Genomic DNA, 19,264 nt, shown 5'->3' with positions numbered 1-19,264 from the left:
CTTCACCACACATACAGTTGTTCAAGTTTCATTTGCTAATATATAGTAAGGAGTTCTAAATAGAACAGTGAAACAAAAGATGTAATAAGTATCCTTTAAGGTCCTTTCTAGCTCAAAATCCTACGACTAAAAGCAACTCTTGAATGAAAAGTATCTTGAGATAAAAGGTCACATTTTATTCAAGTTCATATTCCCTATAGCAAATTGTATGTGCCTTAAACAATGTAATCATTTTTACGTGTTTTTGGTCCCTTTTATAAGTTAACTTTTTTTCAGCTCTTTAAGATTTGCAAAACACTTTACATACATGATCTGCTTTAATGTTCACAACAACCCTTTGAGGAAGGTGTTATTGATCAAGAAGAAGCTCATCTGGCCATTATCAGATATAACCAATTCCCATACTATCCTGTTTGTTTAGAGTGATTGTAAGAATGGGACTCTTTATCAACCTTCATTATCTATTCCTCAACTTCTGTGCATCTTTAAAGGACTTTTGAGATATTAATTAGCATATCTTTAGACAAGTATGGGACCTGGTCTGCCAGGTGCATTCCCTCTGGCTCCTAGAGTCCTCCTCACTCTTGAGTTCCTGCCTATATGTCTCTGAGAAACCCCAAAGCTGAAGATCTTTGCTAAGCTCTTTCAGGAAGGAGCCCACTATGAGGTATTCTCTCTCCCCTTCTCTTAATGGAGTCTTTTTTCTTACTCTAGCTAACTCTGGTTAGTCTGCTAAACTCCTCTATGGATCTAACCTGACAGTCAATGGTGTATTCCTTTAATGGATTCTTCCCAATTCCTTCCTAACTATGCTTTCTCAGCTATTTCATATTTGCCACTCCTGGTGCCTGTTTTACCATTATTTTTGTCTCTGATCTCTTCTGCTAAATAAATCTTCATTTTGGCAAAGAGAATGGCCATTGTGAATTTGTCACATTTCTATTTTGAACTAGGTATTGCTGTCTGACTTCATCATCATTATTAGTCCCATTTCACAGAAAAGGAAACTATGGCCAAAAAGATTGAGATTTGCTCGATATTATACAGCTGCTAAGTGTCTAAGACAGGATTTGAAATGAAGTCTACCTAATACTTCCTATATTATTAGGAAGGGGAAAGAAAGGGGAAGGGGGAGATAAGAGAAGAGATGAGAAGGGGAAGAAAAGGGAAGGAGCATCTATGTGGAGTCTAGCAGGTGCCACACACTCTGCCAAACATCTTTTATAAATATTGTTTCACTGAGTGGATGCCCATCAATTGGAGAATGGTTGAATAAATTGTGGTTACATGAATGTTATGGAATATTATTGTTCTATAATAAATGACCAGCAGGATGGTTTCAAAAAGGCCTGGAGAGACTTACATGAACTGATGCTGAGTGAAGTGAGCAGGACCAGGAGATCATTATATACTTCAACAACAACACTATATGATGATCAATTCTGATGGATGTGGCTCTCTTCAACAATGAGATGAACCAAATCAGTTCCATTTGTTCAATAATGAATAGAACCAGCTACATCCAGCTAAAGAACTCTGGGAAATGAGTGTGAACCACTACATAGAATTTCCAACCCCTCTATTTTTGTCTGCTTGCATTTTTGATTTCCTTCATAGGTTAATTGTATGCTATTTCAAAGTCTGATTCTTCTTGCACAACAAAATAACTATAAGGACATGTATACATATATTGTATTTAACATATACTTTAACATATTTAACATGTATGAAACTACCTGCCATCTGGGGGAGTGTTGGGGGGAAGGAGGGGAAAAATTGGAACAAAAGGTTTTGCAATTGTCAATGCTGAAAAATTACCCATGCATATATCTCATAAATAAAAAGCTATAATTAAAAAATTAAATAAATAAATATTGTTTCACATAATTCTGATAGCAACCCTGTTGGTTTAGGTACTATTATTATCCCTATTTTATAGTTAAGGGATCTGAGGCAAACAGAGGTTAAATTATCTTTTTGGAGTTCATAATGAAAGTTGAAGAGGTTTATGTTAAAAATTCTTTATTGACACCTTAAACAGTTATGTAAACAATATTTTTTTCTTCTGTGACAACAAGCACATACAAGTTTGAAGCATTATAGGTTTATTTCTACAGCAATATGAAATAATCTTGATGGTATGCAGAACAATTTGGGTGTTTTTGAAGTGATTACATCAAACTCTGAATGCTTCTGATTAAATACAACATGTTCTTACAGTTTTTTAAAATGTCATCAGAGTGTTTCCAAACCACCACAAGGGTTTGACATTTTGGTGCAAATAGTCTCTCTACAGATGATCAGATACTTATAAACATCCTCATCTGCATTTTTCACCCTGTATCAGAATACTTCCTTCATTCCTTTCTGTTACCCTGTAATCATATGTCATCAGGTGTATAGTCACATGATCAAGATATTACAAATATTTGCATTCTTACATTGTAATTCTCAGACTATTTGAAAGCATTAATTTCCAGGCATTGAAGCCATCTTGACAAACTTTCTGCAGAAATAAATCTTATATTACTTCTCACTGAAGTATTCATTCTGTTTTCTAATCTTATCCTTTACTTACTATTCTATTTAGTAGATTTGCAAATGTTGGTAATACCTGTTAGTCATTCTGTGGAGTTTGTATGAGAATCTAGCTAGTGTTTAAGTGGTAGAAGAAAATCAAGTGGTAAAAGAAAAACAACCATAAAGAATTGTTTTAAAATGAAACAATATATGTGGCAGAAGGTGAAGGCAGTTATTTAATATAGCACTAGTATAATTGTATAAATATGTATGCATATATTGACTTTAACATAAATTTTTACCATGTTTAACATACATTAGATTACTTGACATCTAGAGAAGAGGGTAGGAGAAAGGAGGGAAATTGGAACACAAGTTTTTGCAAGGGTTAATGTTGAAAAATCATCTTGCATATGTCTTGAAAAAAAAGCTTTAATAAAAAATGTAAAAAAACCCATAGCATTTGTAAGTCCATAAAAATCAAATATTTATATTATAACTAGCTATTAATTTTCATCAATTGCTTAGGTGGCTAAAATTTTTTAATGAAAATCCATCTCTTACCAAAAGACCTATAAAATTCTCTTACAATTTTCTACCACATATCTGTATAAAGAGCATTTTCACTTTATGATTATAAATAAAAATACAGAAATATACTCTATGAGGAACCAAATTTAAGACTGGGTTTCTTTGGTATTGAGCCAAATATTGAAAATATTTGTTCAAATAAAAAAGTCCAACATCTAAATTGAGTTTATATGATTATTATATTATGTTAAATATCTTCCAAATTGTAACTTATTTTATTAAAATGTTTACTAAATTTTAAATTATTAAATTATATAGCATATAAATTATATAATAGAATATATTAAATTATATAGTCAATAAAAAATAAAGAAATTTTACAGATGATAATAAACATATGATGTCTTTCTGGATTTCTTTTAATTCTGATAGAATGTTTCACATGAAATACTCATAATATTTCATAAATAGAATTATTATAATATAGATAGAATAAATTTTATGTAATTATATAATATAAAATTTAAATTGGAGCTTTTGTGGGGCAAAAGTTGTAATTATAAGTGCTCAGTAAATATACCTAAAAGAATAGTATGAGTAACATATTAAATCACCTGTGGTTCATAGTATGTTTTTTGTTGAAAGGACATCATAAAACAAAAAACATTGAGAACCCATTGTGATACCATCTAGCTGCTTCTAGGCATTCAACAGGCATTCAATCCATATTTGTTGAATGAATAAATGAATATTTGGAAATTAACATAGAATACTGCATGTATAGTATTTGAGATTTCTTGAACAATTTGTTTTATAAGTGTTTAAGCAAATATATAATCCAAAATTATAATCTGTATTGACTCATTGTCATCGATTATAATTTGTCCTACAGACATAATCTAGAACTGAATCTGAGCAATAAGTATTTGTGGAATATCTACTCTGTAGAAGGTATTATGCTAAAGCTTCTTTGAATGTGAAGTTTCCTTTGCTAAAACTCAGGAAAAGATTGGCTGACATGAAAAGAGATTGGAATTGACCTGCTTGTGAACTTTTCAGTTATATCCATGGTATCTGAATCTGAAGAAATATGAGTTTCCTATTTCATCATTGAACTGTAATTTGAAATCTAGACAATGAATCATATAAACTTAATTAGATGGATAGCAGTTAAAATTCCAATTAAAGGGCTTCAATAGAATTCAATGGGTTTTTAGATAAGGAGGAAGCTGTTTGTGGGGGCTGGGAATCAGAAAGGAATCTTAAAGGGACCTCAACCCACATCACACATATATATGTATATATACATATATATATATATATTGTGTGTGTGTGTATATATACATATATATATCACCCTAGCTAAAGTTATCCCACAATTTGCACTCAGATATCAGGTCCTCACTACTAGTGCTCCTCTTAGGATTACTTCTTGAGATTTCCTGTATTGTTATGCTGCTACCCTTACATATAAAATTTGGGGCTAAATTCATTGACCTCAAAGAATCCTTCTGGTACTAAATCTATGATTATGTGATCAAATGGTGATGGTAAAAGTTGAAATTTGTAGAAAATAAATAATATTATTCCCATTTTACAAATGAGGAAACTGAGGTTCAGAAAGATTTAGTAACTTGTACAGAGAAGTTTGATAAATTGTCCATGGTCACAAAGAGGGTAGGATTCAGATTCAGATATTTGGGACTTGTCACTCTACATCATACTTTTTAGATGAAATCTTACATGGCCTCAGGTCAGATGCCATTTAGATGATAGAATATTGTAAAACACCTCCCTCCCCACCAAAATACAAGAAATTCTGAGACTGTGCCTTCAAAGGTGAAAAGAGTTTTTAAAATAAATTATGGCAAAACAGGACAATTTCCTGACCCCATCCCCACTCCTTCCCAATAGCAGCTGCTTTTTAGTTTTCTTTTATGAGCTGTCTTCTCCAAAATGTAAGCTCCATGAGAACAAGGGTTGTCTTTATTTTTGCTTTATTATTTGCTTTATTTTTGTTTATATATCTCCCACATTTAGCATAATATCTGACACATAATAAGTACTTAATAAATATTTCTTACCTTGCTCTAAACGCCAAGATTTGTAGGCTCAATCCATTGCTACAGAGACTCATAAATGGACTTGTAATTCAGGGAGGCACCCATTGGAAAGTGGTGGCTCCAACAGTTAATCCAGAAAAGTGGATTTCAAAGGAGTTTCATCTACTTAGTCTACCAGAAAATTCCCTTCCCCCCAATCACAATCAATCCTCAGATTTTAAAGGTTTCTTAAGTGCCTTTTAAGTTGCTTTTTTATTGTTTTCATTTTAACTTGATTTCAATTCTATCAGTATGTTGGAAGAAGCAGATATCAAGGACCTAGATCCATTCAGAGTTGGGATTGACACTAGGACCAGGAGAAAGCTGCCACATTAAAGGTTAACCCAAGCAGTTGGAGAGAGCTACAGACTTCCTCATCTAAAGGGAAGGGAAGCAGAAAGGTAATCAGACACTTCCATTTCCACTACTATCTCTTCCTTCCTCTGTCTTCTTTGCCTCAAGGTCTTTCTCTTCTACCTCTTTTTCTTTTTTCTCTTCAACAATATTTTCCTTCACCTCCATCTATATTCTCCTTCAGCATCTCTTCTTCCTCAGCCTCTTAATTATATATCTCTATCCTTAACTCTTCTTCCCTACTTTCATCTTCCACATCTTTCTTCATTTTCATCTTCCATCCCTTCTTTCCCTCATCTCATAATGAAACTGGCACACAATCCATGACTATTTTTCCATATTCTGAAATTATAATTTGGCATTTGATTGTACAGAGAATTCCAATCATATCTTGGTCTACCTCCTCATCTCCATCTCCTCTCCTTTAATATAAATCTCCCCCAATTCCTATCATATCTCCTCATCTTCTTCTTCTCTCCCTCTACTTCTTTTGTTTCATTTTCCATTTTAAAATGAATATTTCATGTTTTAATCATGTTTATATCATTTTACATTTAATGATATTTTCATACCATAACACCCTTTGCTTATATCCTGGAATTCTAATGCTTCCTTTATAATGTCTACCTCTGGTTAGCCAGTTTCTGATAATCAAGTACCTCTTTGATTATATCTTCTTTATTAATAGAGGTATTACTATGCACATAAAATTTTAATTAACAATATTAAGACGGTCCTTGTCTGTACTGGAAAATAAATAGAGCCATCTAGATGGAAACTCTTGACTATGGTATGAGGTAATTAGAAAATACTCTCTATAGAAGTTGGAACTTGAGCTAGGCCTTGGAGGAAGCCTAGTATTCAGCCAAATAGAGAGAAAATAGAATGGAATTTCAGGTGAGAGAATGGTGTGAGCAAAAGAATGTTTGGGGAAATAGTGAATATAAGAGTCTGGCTAGAACAGAATGTGTATTTGGAAACTAATAGGAGATTTTTAAAAGCAATACGTGTGTGTGTGTGTGTGTGTGTGTGTGTATAATATATATGCATATACAAAACATATATACATACTTAAAGGCAAGATTTTAGAGAGCTTGAAATGCCCTATTAAGGAGAAACATTGCATATTTTGAGCAAAAGAAGGGTATGATGAAAATGGTTTCTTAGGAAAATTAATCTGGTAGGGTGTGCATGATGAATTTGAGTAAGGAAGGAGCAGTGGCAGGGAGAACAATTAGTTGTTGGCTATTGCAAGAGTTCAAGCAGCTGGTTGGCTGTGATCAATTTGGCTACTATCCTCCAGAAAAACAGATAGGTCAACAAGTACAACTTCCATATTTAGTCATGAGAAGAGGTATAATTTCTTGCTTTTTCAAAGCTCAGGGCAGGGACTCCAGCCAAACCAGAGCTATTTGCTAATGTACATGGGCCACTGCCATTTTTATGCTGGTCAGTCTACACTCTGTGGCTGCCCGGCATCCTGTTTTCTGCTTTAGAACCTAACTCTGGATAGTCTCAATTAATAGGAAAGAGCAATAAAGTGAAATACAGCACTACTCTGTCTTTCCTTACCACTATGGAAGGTTTTTGAGCTAGGACCAAATTTTTTTCCCCCTCTGCAGCCAGTTTAAAGTCTGGTTTATGTAATATGTGGCTAGTTAATTCAGTTTCATAGTGGAATGGAAAGTACCTGGAACGTAGGGTGAGATGTCTTAGATTTAGGCTCCTCCATTTTTAGTCCTATGTGACCCTGAGAAAATAATTTAATCTTGCTGAAATTCAATATCCCCATGTATAAATGGGACATAAAACTACTTACCCTACCTACTCCGTATGATTGTTATAAGAATGAGATCATGTGTATAGATGCTTTGTAATGGATAGCATGTTTCGACATTAGTCCTCTGGGATCATAATTGGTTATCGTATGACAGAGCTTATGACAGAAAGAAAATGATTTTAGGACTCAAAATGAGACAAATACATATGTATATATGCATATACATTATAAACACGAATGTGGTATATGTATATATATATATATATATATATATATATATATATATACATATATCTTTATGTTTATATACAATCAATGAGGGTAATCGTTTTTTCTTGACTTTGTATATTTGTTACAAGAAATTTGTGTTTCTTTCTCCTCCACAATGGGGTGGAGGGTATGAAGGAAAGAAAATAGATTTCTATTCTTTTTCTTTTTAATAGAGAGAAAGAGGGATGCTACAGATGTGAAATATTGCAGAAAGTATTAGATGAAGTCACTGTATTATTAGTTTTACTTATCCATTTTACTTTGTTACAAGAGAATTTTCACAACATGGGAGTAATTTGTAAATTTATATATAATGCTGGGAGTAAGGTGTAAAAAGACTGGAAAGGTAGGAGGGGGTGAGATTGTACAGGGCTTTGAATAGCAAGCAGGGCATTTTTATTGCTTCTGCAGGTAATAGAAAACAGGGGAGTGAGGAGAAAGGTGGTTGGTATCTAAGATATTAACAACTCTACCACTTCATAAAAATTTCCTTTTAACTAATTATTCAACACAAATTCATTAGGTTCCTGTTATGTGTCAGACGCTGTGCTATTCTCTGAGGAAACAAATGAAAGGAGTCCTACTTTTAAGTCTATATAAGTTAACTTCCCCTTTCAGATAAAGTCTACTTGAGACTTAAATGTATTTAGATAATCATCCTATATTATCACCATATTGAATTTTCATCCTCCAAGTCTTCTGCTTTGTTTCTGTGATAGGGTCATTTTTTTTTTCATTTATTGTTCACATCCTTAAACAAGGTTAGAAATGACTGCTGAATCCATAAAACCTCTTAAGGAACTAAATAGAAAAATACAGTATTATTTTAATCAGTACTGTTTAGGCTATATCCAGAGTAACATGTTCAATTCATTTTAAAAAGGGCATTGACAAATATGAAATACCCACTACTGACCAAAATTGATATCTTTTAAAAAATTTTTAATAATTTTATATTATTTTATTTTTCCAAATACATGTAAAAATAATTTTCAACTTTTTGCAAAATATTACATTCTAAATTTTTCTTCTCTCCCTTTTCTCCCTTCTCTCCAAGATAGCAAACAATCTGATATAGGTTAAATATGTGCAATCCTTTTACACATATTTCCATATTTGTCACATCATGCAAAAAAAATCCCACCAAAAGGGGAAAAATGAAAAAGAAACAAACAAAAAAATAAAAAGATGAAAATTCTATGCTTTGATTCACGTTCAGTCTCCATAGGTCTCTTCCTGGATGTGGATAGCTTTTTCAATTCCAATTCTATTGGAACTGCTTTGAATCACCTCATTGTTGAGAAGAGCCTAGTCAATCATAGTTGATCATCACGTAATCTTGTTACTGTATACAATGTTGTATTGGTTCTGCTCCCTTTACTCAGCATCAATTCATGTAGCAAATCAATGCTTTTTGTTGAAGCACTGACAACCGGCTGACCTAACTCAGGACTTCAGCAAGGTATAATTGCAAAAACAAATTGGACCTGAGCCCAGAGGACCCAGATTCAAAAGCAAATCCTGTCACTTGCTATCTGTGTCATATTAGGTAAATTATTTTATCTCCTAATTTATAAAATGAAAGGGAACTGGATGACTATTAAAGTCCCTCACATATTTAAACTACAAAACCATAAGTTTGAGCTGGAACATGTCTGGAGTTAATGTCATTGTCAGCCAAATGATTTTTTGGCTCATGATATCAGACCATCTCTACGCATTTTGGCTTCTTGCCAGTTGGCAGAGATGTCCTAACCCCATCCCAAACAACGTTCATCTTCTTCCACTCTCCAAGGAAGAGAGTTGTACAAGTTCTTCTAAAAACGATTTTAGATCTTTTGGGGGAATCACTGCCTTTCCAACAACAGTGTTTGATTTTGTGATACCACCTTCTCCTAAAACACATACACAATACTCAAGGATTTTGTATTTAAGTATAAATGTACATTTCCAGGTCACCTATTCCTTCTAGTTTAGCCTGAAAACGTAGATTCTCATTTAAGTTTAAAGAAGTATAGAATCATTCCAATGGAAAATGACCTTAGGGTTTATATATTGCATCTTCCTGGCCAATTCAGTAATTTTTTTTTTCTGCAACAAACCTAATAGATAGTCATTCATCCAACTTCTCCTTAAAAGGTTTGCCTCTGAGATTCATGTTATGTATGATAGGATTTTGAAATTTAGAGCTAAAAATACCCAGAAGATCATCTATTCCAAAACTTCTTAAACTTTTTCCACTTACAACCCCTTTTCACGTCGAAAATTTATATGCAACCCTATGTATGGATATAGGATAGATAAAAAATCAACTGATAATAAATCATAAACTTATTTTAAAACAATTCCTTAGTATACATATAATTTTGCCACATATTAAAGATGAAAGCAAATTTACATATTAATGAAATGGATGTGCTTGTTTATTTTTAAATGAAGAATTAAATTTTGGTGGAATATTTGCTATCTTTTACTGTTGCCAAAATTTTTGCAACTCTCATATTCAGTTATACAAGCCATAGTTTAAAAAGCTTTGATATAATTCAGGGTTCTGGAATCCACAGATCTAAGGGTCCATGGATAGAGTTCAAGAGATCAATAAACTTGGAACGAAAAACAAGAAACAAACATGTCTTTATTTTCACTCACCTCTAATTGAAATTTAGCATTTTTTTGAATGAAGATTGTAGGCAATGAATATTCTTCTGATAAGAAGCACATAATTGGCTTTACCAGACTGCCAAAGGGGTCCTAAACATACAAAAGATTAAGAATCTCTGATGTAAAGTAAGCTTCTAGCTTTCTATGGATAAACCAAGATGGCTTCTCCAAGGTCAAAAATAGATGTAAGCAACAGACCCAAAATTAAAATTCGTGTTCTTTGACCAAATCCTATATTCCATATGAATGTTCTCTCTTAATTTATTAGCTGATCCTCAGTTTTTAATGCCTTATTAATAATATTTGTCCCTATTTGCCATACCTACAGGCTAAATTCCCAATCCTGATCCCTTCTAGACTGCCCTGTCCCACTATCTAACCATGCCCTGATACTGAAAGTCAGTGAGAATAGGAAGCAGAATGAGAAGTTCTCTATTTTTTGCATTTCTCCTGGCAAATCTAACCAGCCTGCCACTGATCTGGACTCCTCATGCTAGGTCACTTATCCCTAGCTTAGAAACTGAAAGAATCTGGCTTGATAAATTATAGCTCATTTAATCCTGTGGATCTTTGTCTGTTATAAACTAATGCAAACCATTTTTCTCTTGGCTAACCACTATTTGATATCAGGAAATGTGTTTCTTAGAAATGGACTCTGGCAGTTTTGTAGCATGTGATAAGTCATTTGAAGGTAACAATCTGAATGATGTTTTGCTTGAATATTTTGGAACTAAATGGGTGTTGGAAATATCTCCCAGAAAAGACACTTACATTTGCCAGAAAAAGGCTGGGTTAAGATGATTTCATGGACTGTTTCACCTCTAATTTCTAGATCTCAGGATAATTTCAGTAAAGATGAAACTATGTAATTACTGAGTCAGGCACACATTTTAGTTATTGACTTTCAGCTACTTTAACAGCAATAGGGAATAGGTGAGTCACATTTTATTACCAAGTATTTATATCTTGGTGAACTTCATTCCATCAAGAACGGAAGAGAAAAAGACATTAAGGGGGGAAATATACAAGAAATTTATAGAGGGATTGGGCAAGGAGAGAGATATAAAAGATTAGAAACGATTCACATCTATCCTCCAGTGATATATCTTTCATTCATTTATTTATTTGTACTTTATCTTCTTTTTAAAAAATTTATTATCAAATTATATGGAAAGATAGTTTTTGACATTCATTTCAACAAAATTTTATGTTCCAAATTTTCCTCCTTTCCTTCCCTTCACCCCCTTATCCAGATAGGAAGCAATCCAATACATGTTAAACATGTATAAATCTTTCCATACATATTTCTATATTTATCATGCTGCATAAGAAAAATCAGATAAAAAAGGAAAGAAAATAAGAAAACAAAAAGCAAGTGACTGAAATCTTGAAAATTTTTTATAGGGCATTATAGATGTGAAAATAATTTGGATGTGAAGTTCAAAAAGCTGAATTCAAATTCTGGCTCTTCTATTCTATTCTATCTTTATGACTCTGGGCAAATCATATCATATATATATCAACATCAAGTTCTTCGTCTGTAAAATCCAAATTAATGAATTGGACTTGTTGGGTCCCTTAACACTCTAAATCTATGATTCTATGATTCCTTCTAGAAGCATGCTGTCAAGCTTTCCCTCTAAAGAAAATTCTCTCTGTTTTGTTTGGAAGTAGAAAAGATCATTGAATTTGGAAGACCTGAATTTAAATCTTACCTCAGCCACTACATGACCTTAGACAATTCATTCCTCTCTAAGCATCAGTTTCCTCATCTGTAAAATGAGGTCTATATTAAATATTTCCCTCAAACTTTAAATCCTAAATGTGAGCTAAAAGGAATTTCCTAGCATAATTTTTTTTTTAAATTGGACAATTAACTTTCTAATCATATCAAGGAAAAAGCTTCTTGTAGGTGTTATTCTCTCTTTAACACTTTCTAGACTTCAATGGCTTGAAATAAAGAGTGATGACAACATCCTCTTTAACTAAGACTGCAGAGTATAATGGGAAGAATTCTGAACCAAGAGTATGATGTAACATTAATTAGCCCTGTCTTCCCACTCATTGCTTCTTCTTTCAGGGGGACTCAAACTGTCTACAAAATGAATGATTTGGATTAAATGTTCTCTAAAATCTCTGTCATCTCTAATGACTTCCCTAAAGTTGGGACACCTACATTCATAGCAATAGGAAGGAAGCCCAGCCAGGGAGATTTACTAGGTGGTGAAAATTTTAGAAGTGAGAGGGTCTTAACAAAACGATTATGTGATGATCAACTATGATGGACATGGCTCTATTCAAAAATGAGGTGATTCAGGCCAATTCCAGTATATTTGTGATGGAGAGAGCCATCTACATCTAGAAAGAGCACTATGGGGACTGAATGTGGATCAAAACATAATATTTTCATCTTTGCTGTTGTTGTTTGCTTACTTATTTTTTTCTTTTTCATTTTTCCCCTTTTTGATCTGATTTTTCTTGTGCACCATGATAAATGTGGAAATACATTTGAAGGAATTGCACATGTTTAACCTCTATTGCATTACTTGCTGTCTAGGGGAGAGGAGAGGTAGGGAGGAAAGGAGAAAAAATTGGAACACAGAGTTTTGCAGAGTATCTTTGCATGTATTTAGAAAAATAAAAAGCTATGATGATTATAATAAATAAATAAAAACCATTAAAAATGATTTATTCTCTCTGTCTCTCTTTCTCTCCTTGTCTCTCTTTTTCTCTCTCTCTTCATATATATGTACATATACATATATTTTTGAAAGTGATATCATTTGGAAATGTCTGTTATCTAAAAATAAACCTATAGTATATGGTAGGAGTTTTCCTTTCTATTGTTTAAGAGTAGCCTTTCATCAGCATAGCTTTTCAGTATACCTTGACTAGGTATTAAAAGAAAAAACTCAGAGAAAAAGGCCAAAGTGAGCATAAAGAATGAAGTGGAGGGCAACTAGGTGAAGCAGTAGATGGAGCACCTTCCCCAAAGTTAGGAGGACCTGAGTTCAAATACATTGTAAGGTACTTGACACTTACTGGCTGTATGACCCTGAACAAGTCACTTAACTTCAAACACTTTGACCATGGATGTGGTGTTGTTGTTGTTGTTGTTGTTGTTGTTGTTTTTTAAAAGAGAATGAAGTGGAATGAAACAAAGACACCAAGAGAATTCTACAAAGCTGGCAGCAAAAGTAGAGATATTATTACAATGGTGAAGGAGAACTTTCCAAAAGAAATCTTAACAAGGAGAGAAAATTAACATGAGATGAGAGAGGAACCAAGAGCATGGGGACAGATAGAATTCAAGAGAAAAGGAAGAGAATGGTGTGCCACATAGCTAATAATAAATGATTGACAGATATTTAGCACATATTTTAAAGAATGAGCCTTTGTGCTTGGGAATTCTAAAACTGCAGCTTTCTAAAGGTTACAGCCTGTGGCAAATCTGTGTATGAACTGCTGGATATGGGGTAGGGGGAAGGAGAGAAGATATCAGCATAATAGAATTTAAATGTGTCTGCCTGATATATGCTTGTGTCCCCTGAGTGTCCCTTTTATAATCCTCAAGAGACAGACCATCTCCAGAGGAGTGGTTCAGACCTACATCACAAGTATATTTATTAGAAATTGTGATTAATAATAGTTAGGTTTCACATTGAAATTATCATTCCTTTTTAAAAAATCAAACCTATTATGTAATAACAAAATATTAAAGATTTTTTAATTTAAAACAAAAAAGGCACAATAGCAGCAGATTCCTGTGATTGGTTGAACTAAGAAAATCCCTGCTTTGTGTCTTGAAATAATTTATGTGTTCTTCCTTTTATTGATTTTTTTTTTAATCTGAAGCCTAGACTTTAATGGAACAGGCATATAAGGAAGGGCTCCTTGGAGAGAAATCTGATTCAAGGATAGATTTGTGGTTCCTGGGGGTTGATGTTTGCAAAAGGAACATCAACTTGGTCTGAAAATTTCCTTTCCCAAGGAAGTCATCGTTTGGAGCACCATTCTGATTGACCAGATTTGGCAATCCATCCTGTCATTCTGTGTAGTGACACCCTGTCATTTAAGGGGATGGCAAGCAGCAGGAAAAATGGAGACAAAATTACAGTTGGAAAAAAAATCAAACAAACCAATAATTACTAGCTGTTGGGATGTGGAGCAGAAAGGAAGCTTCCTTTTGTATTCTTACTAGTGCACACTTTAATCAGCTCCATTTCCTGAAATCTCAGATTCAGCACATTATGCTTCTACCATTGGGTGTGGAGACTTGTGGCAATTAGAGCTGAATAAAATATTTGGTTGACATCTTGGCTGCTCTGTGCTTAGGATAATATTTCTGACTATGCTGGTTGCCTAGACTACATGGCTATAAGAATCCCCCTAAGGCCACCCTGACCCCATCCGGATAGCTCGCTTTGGTCCTATCAGTCTTACACAGATCCAAAGGAAGGAAAGGACTTCTTTTTGTTATCAGACACACACTCAAGTGAGTCACAGTTACTGGCTGTCTGCATGATTTCCAAAGAAAGGAAACTCAGAAATTGTTTTTATACTTAATTGGGGGGGAGGGGGGAGGAATGGAAATCAAACACTTAAAAAAAAATTTAAAGGGGGGATCTATAGTGAGCAGCAGCCATTTTTGACAGTCTGGAACCAAGGATGCAATTTGAAAGCAGCCCAATAGACAGCCATTAGACCTACTATCTACACGGCAAGCCCATATTAGATGTTACTGTTCGATAGGTATTGGGAAGATGGGTCCTAAATATGAAGCTAAATGAGTTTGCCTACCTCCAGATTTCTAGAGCAAGACAATACCCACAAGCTTCCTTTCTGAGCTGCAGCGGCCACTGCCCGGGGCTGATGAAACAGACTCTAAAACTTCTTTAGCTCTTATCACTGCCCCTTAGCTATGAGGAAGTGATGTATGAGTCAGTCTGGTCTGAGTCCTCATGGAAGCTGAAAGGGTCTATATAGAATGGCATGCAACTTAAACTGGGAGGAAAGCAGGAAGCAGAGAAAGGGAGGGAAAAATATTGCATTGACAGACATTTTATCTGTACTATGCTGCATTTATTTATTCTATTTTATAGATTTATTATAAATTAAATAATTTAATTTTAAATAAAAATATTATAAATTATTATAAGCATTATAAATTTAAACTATCAGTGGTTATTAAACTTATTAACAATGGCCACATTGTCAAAGCATGTTGATATTTTCTGGTGGGAGGTGGTAAAAAGAACACTGGGCTTGGAGTTGGGGTTGGACTATTGAGTTAAATCAGCAAGTACTAGCTGTGTAACTGGGCAAGTCACTGGACCCCAACTGTTAATTAATTTATTATTTTTTAAGCTACAATATTTACTGTAATAAACAACAGTACTGTGTGAATGGCACTAAATCTCAGTGGGCACTAAATCCCATCTTCCAGGCTGGAAACTTAGGTATCATCCTTACTCCCCATTCTCTCACTCCACTCCCACCTTATCTGATTATGTTTCTGTCAGTTCTAGCTTCACAGCATCTATTGTAGACCCTTCACCCCATTTTCTATTCTGACACTGCCATTGTCTTGGCGTAGACCTCATCTCTCCACACTCAGAGTATTGCAATAGCTTCCTGGTATATCTATCTAACACTCCACTTTATTCCCATTCAGAAAGATGTCAAATTAGTCTTCCTAAAAAACAATAAATCTGATGGATCAGCCCTTACCACATTGTCGATGGCTCCCCAATCATCTGGGGGTCCAAATATCTGTTTTTTAAAGCCTACCACAACCTAACCCCATTCCTATCTTTTCCATCTTTTTATACCTTGCTCCACCACACATACCCTGAAGTCCAATGACCCTGGTCTCTTTGCTGTTGTCGTATATGACACTCTGGCTATACTCTATGCTGACCATATACCTGATTATTGCAGTCAATAGCCTACTGTTTGGCAGATGCTTTCCCCATTCCAGTCCATTCTCCACTCAACCATCAAAGATGACAAATCATTTCTCTATTCAATAAACATCAGTCACTCCCTATTGCCTTTAAAATCAAATATAAAATTCTTTATTTAGTTTTTGAAACCTTTTGTAACCTCTCCTCTCCCTCTCTTGCCATTCTTCTTAAATCTTATTTCCACCTACTCTACAATCCAATGACACTGGCATTCCTAGAACAAGATATTCCCAACCTCTCCACATTTTCACTGGTCATTCCTGGAATTCTATCCCTTTTCATTTCTGCTTCCTGGCTTCCTTTAAGTCTCTGAGAAAAATCCCTGCAAAAACCCTTTTTGAGTGCTCCTAAATCTTCATGCCTTCCTTCTGAGATCATCTCCAATGTTTCCTGTACATATCCAATTTGTATGATGTTCTTTGCATGTTAGACTGTAAGCTGATTCAGGGAAGATAATTGTTTTTTATTTTGCCTGGTGTATAGTAGACACTTAATAAATGTTTGACTTGTCAACTAAAGAAGTGTTTTAAAATTTGTTTGTTTTTTTAAAGTAAACTTTCAAGTTTTGTTAGACTGATATAGTGAGCTGAGCAGTAAACTTAGAACCAAGTAACTTGGGTCTAAATCCCAACTCCAATGCCTAATAGCTGTGATCATAAACTGGTTACTTGGGCTCTCCTAAGCCTCAGTTTCCACAGCTATAAAATGGAAATTGAAATATTTGCAATCACCACTTCACAGTTACAGATAAATTAATTAATTAAATTGAGAAAAACTAATTAATTTAAAGGGTTTGTACAAATAAAACAAATATAATCAAAATCAGAATGAAAGCAGAAAACTGGGGACAAAAATGTGTATAAAGAGTTTATCAGATAAAAGTCTCTTATCTAAAACATATAAAAGCAAATATATAAAACACATATTTATCTGTATAATTTGTTACAAATATACTATAAATATATTAAAAATATAAAGAACTTCATCAAATCTATAAGAATATAAGTTATTCCTCAAGTGGTAAATGGGTCAGAGAATATGAACAGGCAGTTTTCCAATGCAGAAATCAAAACCTATATTATTATATGTATACCAATCACATTGGCTAAAATGATAGAAGGGAAAAGTGACAAATGTTGGAGGGGATGTGGAAAAATTGGGACATTAACTCATTGTTGTGTGAACTGATCCAACCATTTTGGAGAGCAACCTGGAATTAAGCCCAAAAAGTTATTAAACTACCTATATTTTTTGACCCCAAAATACCACTATTTGGTCTATTTCCAAAAATAATTTGGGAAAAAAGGAAAATAACCTATACATTCTAAACATTTTATAGCAGATGTCTTTGTGGTGGCAAATAACTGGAAACTGCAAGAATGCCCATCAATTGGGGAATGGTTGAACAAATTGTAGTATATGATTACGATGGAATACTACTATACTATAAAAAATGATGAGCATAATGATGTTAGAAAAAATATAGAAAGACTTCAAAATAATGAAGAATGAAATGAGCAGAATCAAGAAAACATTTTATATAGTAATAATGTTATTTTAAGAACAACTTTGAACAAATAAGTTATATCACTTCTACCTTTTCTCCCTCCTCCTTTGCACAGGTGGAAATATAGACAGAATTTTTCTAACATTATAAATTACATATACTTTTTGTAATGTGTTGTTACATTTTAATAATTTTCTCTTCCATTTTCTTTTTAGTTTTGATTTTGTTATTTATTATTATTTTATATTATGTCATATTTTTATTATTTATTACATTATTTTAATTCATTTACTCATTATTTATTCAGGAAGAGTCTTAGACTCTCCACATCTCTCCTAGACTGGAAATGCAGGAACTGCTTACAGCCTGATCCCAACTACTGATCAAGCTCAGGGGTTTTGAACTTTCATTTTCAACTTAGTCCAATCCACCCTTCCTCAAGCAAACTGCTGGTCTCCTGCTCCCGAAGATTTACCATATCCGTTCTGAATTTAGTTCATATAGACATAGTTCATTGCAACTCAAAACTGCTATACTTAAGAAAGCTACTATCTTCAGCCTCCCCACTAATTGAGATTGATGACATGGATCACCAACTTTTAAATTTCTTTTTAAAAAAAGTCTTTGTTATGAAAATGTCTCTCCAAGAGTGATATAAGGAGAACTCTCAGCAATCTAAAGATATGATATATGATTTATTGTTATATATTGTATTCATTATATAATGATATAGAATATATTGTATCATGTGTTCATTATTATTATGATATATATCATAATCAGGTGTAGATTAGCAATTCTTTTTGTCCCTTCCTCTACATTTTTAAAGAATGAAATTATCATCAAGTACTATCAGCCCATTGAAGAATGAAGTTAAGTAGAGCCAAGAAAACAATACACACAATGAATACAAGTAAATGAAAAGAACCACAAAATAATCAAAAGTGAATATTGAAAAATTACAAATACCAAGCAAAGGAGAAATATGAGAAGATCCTTTCCCTCCTTTGCCGAGATAGAAGGTGCACAGATGTGACACGTTGAATATATTTTCAAATTTTTAGATATAATAATCAGTTTTGCTAATGGATTTTTTAATCCTTTTCTTCTTTCTTCCTTCTCTTCTTTCTCCTTCAATATTCTTGGTTATATGGGACAATCCTCTGGGAGTAAAGAGAGAGAGATGTTGTAAGAAATTCTAGCATTGTAAAAAACCAAAAGTGTATTTTTAAATAGTGTAGGATAAAAATTGCCATATTAGTTGTTTTCTTTTGCTAGAGAGGAAAGAACTCTGAAGCTAGCTAGATAAAAGTAATGTTCCATCACTACTCTCTATATTATACCTCTCAGTCATGTCTCTGCTTCTAATTTGTATTCTGTTTCTTAAGCTCTTTACCTATTTCTTTCTTCTGAGGTGGTCTAAAGTATCACAGTAATGGTCATTTCTATTTTTCCCTCTATTGATTCCCACCCAAATGCCTTCTACATTGCTTCCTACCTTGAATTCTTGGATTTTTCTCATCTATCTTCTAAATACACAATGTCTCTCTGTGCCTTCTTCCCTGCCCCCTAT

Source organism: Sminthopsis crassicaudata, chromosome 1 (assembly GCF_048593235.1).
Source record: "Sminthopsis crassicaudata isolate SCR6 chromosome 1, ASM4859323v1, whole genome shotgun sequence".
Taxonomy (NCBI): domain Eukaryota; kingdom Metazoa; phylum Chordata; class Mammalia; order Dasyuromorphia; family Dasyuridae; genus Sminthopsis; species Sminthopsis crassicaudata.
The sequence above is the reverse complement of the archived record's forward strand: the minus strand, read 5'-3'. Positions refer to the sequence as shown.